Source organism: Arachis stenosperma, chromosome 2 (genome assembly GCF_014773155.1).
Source record: "Arachis stenosperma cultivar V10309 chromosome 2, arast.V10309.gnm1.PFL2, whole genome shotgun sequence".
In the NCBI taxonomy this organism is placed as follows: Eukaryota; Viridiplantae; Streptophyta; class Magnoliopsida; order Fabales; family Fabaceae; genus Arachis; species Arachis stenosperma.
Window position 1 is genome coordinate 119,118,977 of NC_080378.1, and position 14,711 is coordinate 119,133,687.

A 14,711-nucleotide genomic window follows, 5' to 3' on the forward strand; every position below is an offset into this window, starting at 1 on the left:
AGGATACCCTTTTGGAGACGCAAACTATTATTATTGGCTTTGGATCATGACTTGGGGTCTCAGCAGAATTGAGTAAAAGACCAAAGTAGAGTACAAAAGAACCCTAATATTGCTACAAAAGTTATGGGTCCCATAATGCACCTACTTATAACCTCTAACCCCACTCTTATTTCTATATGCTCTTCTTCTTCTTCTCCATTTCCACACCACATGTGAAGAATATTAGCTCTTACTTAACTTGTCTACTTCATCACTTAACTAAACTATAGTTAAAAGATTGGTAACTAAACCATAGTTAATGACCGGTTCGACTCGATTGATTGAACCGAAATACTCGACCGGTCTAACCAAAAATTCAATATTTTAATCATCAATTAGCTAGTTTAAAGTTGTTATTAATTGAACCAAATTCTATCAATTCAATTGAATTTAATCAAACTCACCAAAAAAAAGTGAAATAATTGCTTTATTATTGTCTTTAAATGAGTTAAACACAATTTTAAAAAATGTTAATGTATTAAAATTGAAAAATTTTAAGAAATTAACTTTTAATTAATCAATTTTAGGATTTAGCTTTATAATTTAATATGCAAGATTAAGAATTTATAATTTAAAATTCAAAATTTAAAATAATTTTAAAAAATTAATACATATTAACTGAAAAAATTAATTTCCTAGTATCACTCATTAAAATTGTGTATATACTCCACAACAATGTCATCTTGTAATTAGTTATAGTATTATATCTATTTTATATATATCAATTACAATAAATCTATATTAGGGTTTTAAACGATAAAATAAAAAAATCCAAAAGACTTCAGTCCCTCAAAATTATCACCCAATTTTCTGAGGCATGGCTACCTTTTTTGCCATTGACTGTGATGATGAGTTTGATCACTGTCACTGTATATTTGAGGGTCCAAATATTCTAGAGTCAAGATACTATATCTGATATATAGATTGCCATGGACATGGTCAAGTTCATTGAACTTCATCTTTTGCTATTGTTTTCACTTGTCCTTCCCTCACCCTTGTGCCTTTGTTTTTAATTGTGGTGACAAAAACATGTTTTATTATTACTCAAACTCAAAACATTATTCAGCCAAAGCAGATAAATAATGAATAATACTACACATCCAAATTTTTTTATTAATTAAGTTAGTTTAATATCAACAAAAATTAAGTATGAATCACATTATTCTAAGTTTTATTATATAATTTGGTTGGATTTAATTTATAAAAGAAATTGGATATAAATAGCATTACTCATAAATAATTGTTACAATACGAGAAGTTTATCTCATATATAATTATTAGGGAAAGTACGAGGAGCCAATAGAATATTTGTACCATGTGTACAATGAAGGTTTAGGGAGTATTAGAGATATAATCATTAGCTGAAATTTTTGGGATGAGTGGTATCATGACATACTATTAGAGCTCTAGATCTAAAAGGTCAAGAGTTCGATCCTTGGTGAACTCCAAAATTTGATGTTGGGTGATGTTCATTTTGTAACTCGTGACAGGACTCATAAAAAAATAGTAAACACCATTGACACTCATAAAAAAATATAATTATTATTAATTAATTACGTATTTCATTTATTAAAAAAAAAAGGAAAATAAGGCCAATTTCGGTTATGAAATATTATATGCTTGCTAAATAATAATAAGAAACATTCAACTTGTTTTTATTTTTTAGTATTTTTGTCTATATTCAATTTTAATTGTTCAAATTGAAAGCAACATTGTTGTTATATTATCAAGCTCTTGTCATTTTTTATTCTTTTCATCTTATTTCTCCTTCATCCTTATTCTTCTAATTAAACCATTGTAAATTTTTCATATAGGATTTTGATTTAGTGTTTGATTGAGGTTTTTACAGTATTTGATTTGTGAATTTATTAGCCTTTAATTTTTTAGTTTATTAGGGTTTGATTTGTGGTTAAGTTGGGTTTGATCAATAATTCGAAGAAATTTATTTGAGTTTGATCAATAATGTAAACTATGAGTTTGATGGTAGGTTTTCTAAATGTATGATTTTCTATGTATGTTAAAATTTGTTTTTTGAGTTTTATTGGGATTCAATTGAGGGTTTAGTTGGAATTTAATTATTCAAAATTTTGTTAGAAGGTTTTGTAGGGTTTGATTTGTGGGTTTATTAGTGTTTGCTTAGAAATTTTGTTGGGTTAATCAATAATAATGTAAATGATGAGTTTATTACATCTTGATAGGAGGTTTAATTAGAAAGTTTTGTAGAGGATTTTTAAAGATTTTTTATCTGTGAATTTGTTAGTGCTTAATTGATAATTTTGTTGGATTTCATCAGTACAAATTATGAATTTGATAATAGATTTTTAGGAGATTTATTTGTGAGTTTGTTAATTAGGGTTTAGTGTCTAGTTTTATTATGTTTTCATAGGAGGCCTGATTGGATTTTTATTTTTTATTTTTTATTTTTTAAATTTGATTTTGATTTGATTTAAAGAGAGATTTGAAAAACGAGTGTGATTTGAAAAATAAATTTACTTTTAACTGAATATTGTTTTAGTAGATCTTATATATTTTTATACTGGTATTAAAATGGTGTCAATTAAAAAAGTGTTTACAACTCAGCGGAATTGTGAACTTTTTAGTATCTATCACTCATACTTAGATTTAATGATTGAGTGAGAGTCTAAATAAAATAGCTAGGGACACTAATAATTATTATATTGTGCCATAGTTCTAACTTTAGTTAATTATTATTAAATCTTGAGTTGATTATAAGTATTTATTTTTGTAGATAGATGAAGAAATTCGTAGTTTCTATTTTTTTTTTTATCATGGTGGATATTTTGTAAAGGATAACAAGTGATTTTTTTTATATATTGATAAAAAAGTTAACAAATTTTTTAAGATGGATATTAACCTGCTTTTTTGACCTGCAAACTCTATTTGAAGGTTTAGAATATTTGAATTATAAGGCTATATGCTAGTTTAATCCTATGACTTTTGAGTTGGAAAGTGAATTACTTCGTATAAAAAGAGATTCGGAGATTAGTCATATATGTAACATTAGCAAAAATCTCTCTATCACCCATGACAACATCGTTCACATGATCATAATTCAAGTTGACTAATCACTCATGTAAAGAATTTGTAAAAGTTTTTTTTGCTGATCATACAATCACATTATTCATAACAAATATTAGTAGAATGTAAACTAATAAAATCCTATAATTGTTTACTTTTTATAGTGGGATCTAAAAAATGATCTACCTGGATTTTTAGGAATTTTTGAAATAGAAATTATTGCATACAAATCGTATAAGTATTTTGGGTGTTGTTTTGTAGTAAATTTAATTTTTCTTAGATTGTTATTATTGTGTCTAAAATCACTACAACTGAATTCACAGTGTCTTTTTTTTCGATAATTCGAAAAATATGAACTTTCTTTACTTAATGATATTGGAAATGAACTAGGGTTTATAAACAGAGTTTTAGGGATGAAGAATTTGAACTATAATTAGACTGCAACGTTTCGGATTATGCACTAAAATGACCTGTTTCACTATTTTTCAGATATTGTTTTGTTGTCCTCACAAACATGGATACTTAACAGCTACATGTATAAATTAATGTGTCAATTCAGCAGTTTTAATTATTGAGTCACGCCAAAAAGTAAACTGAAGACTATTTTAATTGATGAAAATATTTACTAGAAATTGATGTGTATATTAATTTTTTTAATATTAAAATATTCATTGTTAAAATTTTTGGAGATTAATTTTACTGGGTAATTATATATTCAAAAATATTATATATATATATATATATATATATATATATATATATATATATATATATATATATATATATATATATATATATATATGAGATTATAAGTTTATATATTATAGAAAAATATTTTGTTAATAAAAAAAAATTAAGAAACAACATATATAATTTAATTTAAGATTTAAGTAGGAGGTGACTGGCTAGCTAGCTAGCTAAGCCAGCTAAGATGTATATATATTAGGAAGAATGAAAGAGAAAATTGTGGATCGGATTGATTGCTTATTCCAATTTGTTTTTATTTCCATTTTTTCTTGCATTCATGGCAATGGGGACCTTCCCAATTAATGGTGTATCCCCAACAAAAGTGGGTGCACACTTGTAAGGGGTAGGGCTAATACTACCACCTACACCAGCTACCTTTCAAATCTTGTCTATTTTCAACACTTTTTTATTTTTTATTTATTTATTTTTGGGCTCACACAACCTACTCATATCTAAATTAGCCTCGTAGGTTCCTTAATGTTCTCCTTTTTATAAAAATGTTGTTTGTAATTTTAAAAATAAACCATCAAAAATACATAGGTCTTAAAAAATTCTGACATTGACAAAAGGAATTTTTAAAAATCAAAATAAATTTCTTTTTACTAAAATATATATCCATTATTCCATCACATGATAAAAGAAATAACTACATTATGTATGTATGTATATTGTATAATTAAAATCTCTCATGAGAGTAATATTAAGGTGGCCGGCCATAGAATTTGTTCATATATTGTAAAATTGTATATATGTGTAGGTTTTTTCTATATAAAGAACATATAAAATTCAAAAATGTCTTTCAAAGGATTTTTTTAACTAAAATACGCCATTTATTTATCTCATTTTATTTATTGATAAAACTCTGAAATTTATGAAAATAATTTTGCTTCAATTTTTATTTATTTGTTGTGAAGCTTTTATTAATGGATAATATTATTATAACTACTACAAATCCTAAAAAAAATGGATATTGCACTTTATTTCTAATAGGATATATAATTGGTGTCATATTAAGTTTTTATAGAAAAATAAAATAAAATAAGAGAGAATAAAGCATGGTGCACATAGTGGGGGTGGGGGGCCTGATTTATTTATTATTTATTGGTACTAATTCAATTCAATCCAATCCCTTCTTATATAGTCAGTAGCATAGTGTGTGCAACCATACGTAACGAAACCCAATTGGGTTATTTTTAAATTTATATATTTATGAAATATTAAAAAAAATGCATGATTTGTTAATTCTCTCTCATAGTAATCGAGTAAAACGTCTTTTTATAAAAACATTTACGTATCGTATTATTATTAAATTATTATTATATGTATTAATGAATTGGTTATTTTTAAATTTTTAATAAATTAGAATAAAATTAATTTTTTTTATAATAAGAACAATAAATCCAATTTTTTTTAGAAATTTAATTATATTTTTAAAATTTTAGAAATTTAAATATCTAAAAATAAAAAAATTAAAAATATAATTATTTTTTTATCAAAAAATTTAAAAATATTCGATTTAAATAATATAATTCGATCGAATTAAATCGAATCCAATAATTATAATATAGACAATTGAATTTATTATTATTATTATTATAATAAACTAATTTTATTTTAATTTATAATAAAAAATAAATTATTAATTAATTTAATAAAAATATTCAATAATAATATAACATATATAAATATTTTAAAAAAAAAATTAATATCTTTATTAAAGTGATTCCTATCAATCTATCAATCAAAAACGATAGAAGTGTCTGTGTCACTGCTCCAAAATTGTGGGTTAACGATAAAAGCTTATTAGTCAACAAATCTTCTAGCATGCATGTTTGAGGATAAGATCAAAGTCATGTTTGGTACGGGTGTATTTGGTTATTTTGATAATTTTTATTAAAATAATTAATTATATAACAATTTATATTAGATATTTCCGTTGAAAAGTGATTGTAAGATAATATATTACGTTTGAAATATATGGAAAATAATTTTTTAGTGATACAATCATAAAAATGAGTATGAAATAATTGTCTATATTATTTAATATGGTTTAGGAACAAAATAGTAAATCATTAAAATTTAAAAATAATAAGCTTTTAATTTAATCATAAATTTCAAACTACTGTTTTCGCTTGTAAACTATTTTTTAGCTTAAAATTATTAATTAATTTTTATTATAATTATTTTCAACGTTTTATTCAAATACTCCTTTTCATGTTTTCCAACCATGCCCGTCCTTTTTTTCTACACCTTGCTGTTGACTTCTTTACATTGATTAGTGTCATAATCTAAACTAGCCACCTCATCATTTTTTATTAATTGAGAGATTAAGAATATCGTTAATAAATATTTTAAGAGTATATTCATTGAGAATATTAAAAAGATATTTTATTAAAAGTTATTAAAAAGATATGTTTTTTATATTTTCAAAGTAATGAATAAATAAAAAATTTCAAAATCTTTTATTATTATCTTATTATTAACAAATCTCTTTAAGAAATGCATTCTTTTAGCTAAATCTTTATGAAACTATTAAAAAAATTTATGTACTATTTTTTAATTTCAACAGTACTAATAAAAATCCTAATATTATATTTAAAATTATTTATCTCCAAAATTTAAAAATTGATAACAAAAATTTTTTAAATAATTATATCTCTAACTTTTTTTTTTAATATCTTTTGCCTTCCATACCATTTCTTTCTCCTACTTCATGATTCTTAGAAGAAGGAAATATAATATGCAACACAAATTATGATTTAGTTTGTATACTTTTAACATAACATTCATCTTGCCTGGTAAATAAATGATTGTCATGAAATCACCTTTTTTTTTGGATTAAACTTATAAGGGGTGACAATATAAATAGTTATATTTTTAACAAGTCTTAATAACTGAAAATTTCTTTTAAATTTGTTTGATTTTTCATATAATTTTTTTTTATCAGTCTTCTATATTTTATTTTTATTTTTAGAGTTTATCAAGAATTGAATTCTAAATCTTTAGAATATAGAATTTTAAAAATATGTCATGATAAAATCACTTCTTTCAAAACTTAAGCTGATAGAAGATAGCAACATAAGTGTTTATATCTCTAAATCATTATGAATTAACTAGCTACCTCATCATATGATGAGAAATATTGAACTAATTAATGACACATAATTAGAATATGGATCTTCTAAATATTTGCTTTTCCTTAACATGCATGCATGAATTATATATGTTAGAAACAAGAGAGTGGTCTTAAAAATATATTATTGAGTGTGTCTAAAAATACAATATACAAAGGTATATATAGGTATTAAAAAAATTAAAACAATAAAAGCATAGAATCTTATAATAAATATACATATATGCTATATAAATATAAATGATACTAATTGATCTTAATTGATCCTATTATACTCTAATATCCTCCTCAAACTCAAGTGGGAGCTAATGATACTATCTTGAGTTTGGATACTAGAGTCCAAAAATGAGTAGGATGATGCGCCTTTGTAAAGATATCAACAGTCTGATCTAGAGTTCCAACAGCTATGAGACGAACAGCATCAATAAGGAGATGTTGCCGAACAAAGTAATAATCAATCTCAATGTGTTTGGTACATTCATGAAAGACATCATTATGGACAATCTGAATAGCACTACGGTTGTCACAAAAACATCTGAAGAGCACCCAAGTCTTCGAAAAGCCAATGAATCGAGACAACCTGAGCAGTGGTGTCAGCAAGAGCACGATATTCAACTTTTGTGCTTGATCAAGCAGTGAATGTTTGCTTCTTAAGTCGCCAGGAAATGAGAGAGTCACCAAGAAATAAACAATAATCAATAGTAGAATGACGATCAGTGGGATCACCATCCCAATCAGCATCTAAATATGTTTGAAGGGATAAAGATGAATGGGTAGAAAAATAAAAGCCATACAATAAGGTGACTTTGATGTAGCATAGAATGCGAAGAACTGTCGCATAGTGAGTAGTACAAGGAGCTAACAAGAACTGGCTAAGAACATAAACTTGATAAGCGATGTCTGATCGTGTGACAGTTAAGTAGACGAGTTCTCCAACTAACTGTCGATAAAGAGTAGGATTATTTAAAATAATGCCATCCATAGGGGTAAATCGAACATTAGGCTCAAGGGGAGTAGACTTAGTGCGACTATCTATAATTCTGCCTCGAGTAAGAATATCCAAAGCATACTTAGCTTGAGAGAGATAGATATTGTCATATGTGGATATGACTTCTAAACTAAGAAAATAACTAAGAGAACTAAGATCTTTCATCTCAAAAGTATGGTGAAGGGAGGCATTGAGATCAGAGATACCATCAACAACATTTTCAATAATGATCATGTCATCAATATACAAAAGTAGAAGAACAACTCCACGTTTACTTTTACGAATTAAGAGAGAATTCTCATGATGGCTGCAAGTGAAACCGAGATCGCATATAGTGGTGTTGAATTTATCAAACCATTCACGAGGAGCTTGCTTAAGACCATAAAGTGCCTTGCGAAAGAGACAGACTTTGCTAGAAAGACAAGGATATCCCGGAGGTGATTTTATATAGACATTCTTTTTCAAATCTCCATTAAAAAATACATTCTTCACATTCATCTGACTGAGAGACCATTTTTTATCGCAACAATGATAAGGAGATCTCGAACAGATATGAGACAAGCAACAGGAGCAAAAGTCTCTTCATAATCAATACTATACTTTTTTGTACAATTTTAAGCAACCATTCGTACCTTTTAACAGTTAATAGAACCATCGGAGTGAGTCTTGAATTTGTATACCCATCTACTACCCACAATTTCTTGATCAGAATAAGGATCAACCAAGTTCCAAGTGTGTATTTTTTCAAGTGCCTGAATTTTTTCTTGCATTGTTTGCTGCCAACTTAAATTTGTGGAGGCTCCTTAGAATGACTTAGGTTCATGATGATGAATAATAGTAGAAAAACAATGATAATCAAGAAGATGAAGAGATAGATTTCTTACCCTAGAAGAACGAGTGGAAGAAGAAAGCATGACAGCAAGAGTAGGAGCATCGTCCGGTCTAGAATCTTCGGGAGATGAACAAGATAGAAGAGGAAGGGGCTCGAGGGATTGACTTGAGTATCATCACTAAAAAAAATCAATATTGGGGTTAGTAAAAAACGGTGACTAAGTAGAAAGAATGGACTCAAAAGAGAAAAAACTAGAGAACATGTGATGCTCCCAGAATACAATTTGACAAGATATATGAATCCGAGGTCGAAGTTTATTATGTTCATAAGGCTAAATAAGGACAAAATAGACACAACCAAAGACATTAAGAGAGTTATAATAAAAAAAATTATGATAAAAATGCTCAAAGGGAGTAGTGTTATCAAGGATAGAAGAAGGGAATCTATTGATAACATGAACAACAATGAGAACAATTTCGCCCCAAGTACACTTAGGACAGGAAGAAGAAATAAGCATTGCATGAACAGAGTCAAGAATGTAACAGTGTTTGTATTCAGCTCTGTCATTTTGTTGAGAGGTACCAGGACAAGAAAACTCAAACAAAGAATCCTGTTCAGCGAGAAAATTTAAAAGTTTGGAGTCATGATATTCCATAGCATTATCGCGTCTGAAGATCTTAATGACCTTGAAAAACTGAGTTCTAATCATAGTGACAAAGTTAATATAAATCTGAGGCAGCTCATAACGATTAGTTATCAAATAAACCCAAGTAAAACGTAAATAATCATCAATAAAGACTACAAAGTATCGAACCCCTTTCATAGAAGCGGTGGGAGTGGGGCCCCAAACATCAGAATAAATAAGATCAAAAGGAGAGTAAGCAAGAGAGGAATTATTATGAAAAGATAAGGCATGTTGTTTTGCAGTTTGACAAGAAATGCAATAAAAAAAACTCATTATTAGGGATGAATGTGAATTGGATATGGCAAAAATCTCGATTCCATCCGCCTAAAATCATCGAATCGGATCGGATGTCGGATATATCCGCAAAACATAAAAATACTTTTTAAAAGCTTATTTTTATTTGAAAAAATCAATAAAATCTCCTTTTCTACTCTTTTAAACATGTTTACTTTTAAAATAATATTGAACATATTTTCTTAAATAATAAAAATAAAATAATACAATATATATGATAATTATTAGTTGAAATAAAACAGAAAAAAATATTTACTTATTTATTTATTTATTTTTGCGGATACGCGGATATGCGGATACTTACATAAAATCCGCAATCCTATCTGATCTGATAGCCTTCTGGATCAGATCCATATCCGCAATTTTAGGATCGGATTCGGATAAATACCGCGAATATGCGGACGGATCCAATCCATTAATATCCCTACTCATTATGAACTTGACCTAAAACACCCGTAGACATAAGAGAGCCCAATTTTTCTAAGGAGCTGTGGGCAAGACGGCGGTGCCACAAGTGAATAGTAGATGGAGAGAAAACAGCACAGAGGTTTGACATAGAGGAAACATGAAGATTCTCGAGCTCAAACAATCTTATGACCTTATAGCCAGTCCCAATGATCTTTTCCATCCGACGATCCTGCACACGACAACCAGAAATAGAGAAATTGATATCAAAACTAAGTTCAACAAGTTGACCGATAGAGATAAGATTAAAGTTTAATTTTAGAATAAAATAAGTATCAGGAAGATTAATATTTGACTGCGAAATAAATCCCGTATGTGTCGTATGCAAAAGGGAACCATTAGCAATGTTGATAGAAGGTACATTTGTAGTGGTGGACAACAATGAAAAAAGATGACGCAAATGAGACATGTGATTAAACAAATAGAATTAAAATACCATTTAGAATTACTTGGAGGGGTGAAAAGAGTAGCAGAGGTATTACTAGAAAAAGAGAGAAGTAGCTTAAGAAGAGATTCAATGTCGGATGGAGAGATAGAAGGTGGGTTTAGAGAGGAAGAGTTGGTGGATTCAATAGCAGCAGCAGCAGAAGCATGCACATTTGGAGAGTTGTTGGGACGAGAATGATACATGTTCTGATCTGAACGTGGTGTTCGAGTAGGAGAGGTAGTAATCAAGTGACTCGAGATCTTACAATAATGGCAGAACAGTTTTGGGTAATTGGAGCCAATCTGACCTTTCCGTTTGCATGTACGACATTCAATAGAAGGACAGTCTGAGAAGGAGTTCCTAGAATAGTTACAGTTTCGACAAAATTTACTCTTTCTGTCTATGGCAGCAAAGACAGATTCACTCTTAGAGCGAGTCAACCCTAAGCATATTTCTTCAAACTTAAGACGAGGAAGAGAATTTTCAAGAGTAGGAAAGGAATTTTGATGAAGAAGAGAAGCTCTAAATGGCTCATAGTCATCAGTAAGTGCCATAAGAAACTGTACAAGACGTGTTCGATTCTGATAATTCTCATATGACTTAGCATCGGTGGAATCTTTAAGAACAGGCTGACAAGAGGTCAATTGATCCCAAATAATTTTTATCTAAGCAAGAAAATAAAAAAAGCGCTTGTCCACGTTCTTGTTTAAGGCTATGAAGCTCCTTTAACAGTTGGTACTTATGGAAGAGATCAGAAATAGTGTAATACTTTGCTAAATGATCCCATACCTCTTTAGCAGTTTCAAAATGCCTTAACTGTAAATGAATGTTTGGAGTAGAAGTGTTGCAAAACCAAGTGATATCTGATGATTTTTACAATCCTAATATTCCAATCTCTTCGCAAAGTCTTTCTCAATATCCTCCTTAGATTTGGAGGTCCATCTTTTGATTTTTTAGTCACAGTTGGCTTAATAGAACAAACAACATCACCAGTCACATAGCGCTATATATAATTTTTGTCCTTTAAGCAATTCTCGCATAGCTTCAACCGAATGAGCATAGTTAAATCCATTAAGGATAATAGGAATAGGCTGAAAAATATCCAGTTTTTTCATAATAACAAAAATAGAGGCGAAAAAGAGAAGAAACTATAAATTTGAGGCAGAAAATAAAAAAATAGATGACAGAATTGGAAAGAGTTCAACCAAAAATCTTAGCAAGGGTCCCACTATTTGTCACGTCAGCTACCACGTCAGCAGGGAAGGACACGTGGCAACGCATGATAAAAGGAGGGAAAACGCGTCAGCGCTGACAAGACAAGATGAGGTGACCTGCGGGTCAGGGAGGCGGGCCGGGTCGAAAGGGACGTGAGTTGAAGTGGATCCGCCGTGACACGTGGTGTGCTATGGTCCTGTGCGTGGATACAATGGTGCTGGAGGCAGCTGGAGGGAGGAAGAACCTGAAGCGGACAACGAGCTTCAGGCAGTGTGTGACGGCGTGTGCGGCAATTTTTGACAACGATTCTGGATGCGTTGGAATCGGGACGACGAGTCGAACACGAAGGTGACTAACTAAAGCGTCGGAAAAGGATCGAAAAATGGGGACAAAGAACACTGCAAAAAAAAAAAACAAAGAGACTATAAACAAATTTTTATAGAGAGATAAAAAATCTATACTCTTGATATCATGTTAAAAGTAAAAGAGTAATTTAAAGAATATATTATTGAATATATCTAAAGATATAATATACAAAGGTATATATAGATACTAAAAATATCAAAACAATAAAAATATAAAATTTTATAAATATACAAATATATTATATAAATATAAATGATACTAATTAATTTTAATTGTTCTAATTATACTCTAGTATACAAAATAGAGAGAGAGATTCCCAGCTAATAACAATCGCATCAAAGTAAGATTTTAAACTGAAGCAACCGACAAATGTATGTTAGTTATGAATTCATGCAATGATATATTCAATAATATTAATTCAACTTTCTAGCTTGTGATTTTGTAACAAACTGGGGAGAGAGAAGGAAGGAGATAACGTTATTATTAGTTAGCAAAACAATGAGGGGTTTCAAACAAGTAATAATGATGTAATTATATCAACAATATTATTAAAGCCATATATATAATATGGTTGTTGAAATTTCTAATTATGTCAACAACACAACATTATAGCTTCTAATTTTTGAACAACACAACGCATACATTGGTTGAAAGATCCCATCCCTACCTTGTGTTCCTTTTTCTTAGCCTTCAAATAAAATTCTAGCTAGATATATATAGTACTTGATTTTAGATATAGTTTTTTTTTTTTTCATTTCATCTGTTTTTATTATTGAAATAATATTAATTAGATTTTAATTTTTATGGACGGTCAACATAAAAAAAATTACACAAAAATATTTAAATGCAAAAATTTAATTGGATAACTATATAAAATTTTTCAATAATCAAAATTAATCTCTATTAATTATAAAACTATCGCAAAATTAAATGTCCACACTCTATGCTGCAACGGTTTTTGAACCGCTGATAATTCATATTTTGCAACGGTTAAAAACTGTCGCTAATCTTTATATAAATCGCTGTAGTGTATTGTGTTTTTAACTTTTATGTTAATTTTATGTCTTTTAGATTATACTATACACAGATGTAAACTAAGCTTCATAAGTAATTCATTTATTTGAGAAATTTTACTTAATTTATTAATTTGTGTGGTAGCACCAAGACAACTGAACACTCCCGCCCCCTAATTTTATTTTATTTTTATTTTTTTATTTTCTTTGTGAAATAAGATAATGCCATGTGTTTATTATTTTCTAGGCTTAAGCGCTTAATAACTAACAGTGACAATTTTCATGGAACCCCACCACACTTTTATTTAAATTTAAATTGAAGTCCCGGGGCCCTATATAAGTTAAACAAATGCATGTATCTTTTAGAAAGTTGGAATTCAATAACAAAAGTGATCACCACCAAGAGGAAAAAATAAAAAAAATAAAGATATTAAAGTAGAATTTGCCTAACACAGTTCTAGATTCAACCTACTTTGTGAATTGTGATATGTGTGCTCGTTAATTTCCACATTGTTCCAATATTTAAATTGTTACAAAAGACAAAGCTTAAGTATCATAGATTGCTAATTTATAAAGGGATATAAGATGGTGACATTATTGAAGATGTAATTATTATTGTTATCTATCCCAAGAAAGGAACTAGCTAGTAGGGAAAATGGTTTCTCAATGGAAAGATAGATAGATAGCACTAACATTAATATAATAATAACTTTTAAGTTCACTATAATAAATTATAGAGTATCCATGAAAGATACATACATACTTCATTATTACCATGAAAGATACTTAAGTAACATCATCATATAATAATTGGATTATGGAAATCAGAAGCTTGCATTATTAATAATTAATGAAAAAGGCTTATGATAATTTTTAATCACAATTATTCTCATTAATGGTAAAAACTCAGGTGTAATCGATTACGTAAAGTTGATAATTGAGAGCGGTTAAATGATTTGACTAATTTAATTAAATTTTTATCTAACAGCTCTCAGCTATCAACTTCATGTGAAGTCGACTGCACCTGAATTTCCACCCTTATTAATTGGCTTTGTTGGAGAATCGCCACCAAGTGATAATTAATAAATATTTTAAAATTGAAATTATGTACTCTGTTGCTTTTTTTTTGTGTATTTTATTTGTGTGTTTGTAGTATATTTCCTTTTAGCTAGAATAATAACATATAACAATTATAAACTAAGGTTTTGAGGGTTAGTGCCTAAGAAAGCATAGACAGCTCCAAGCAAGTTCTAAGTAATTTAATTTATAATTAGTTTTATATTATTTTCTTATTATTATCTCACTATCAAGATAGATCAGCATGTGTATTTGCAATTTCTTTTTGTTTATGAATGGATAGTGTGTCGTTTTCCAGCAATTTATGAAGATTTTCTCGTACATCATTCTATGAGGTTCTCTTTTTCTTTCCCCTTATCAGTTGTTGATATTCATTATTATTATTCATGCT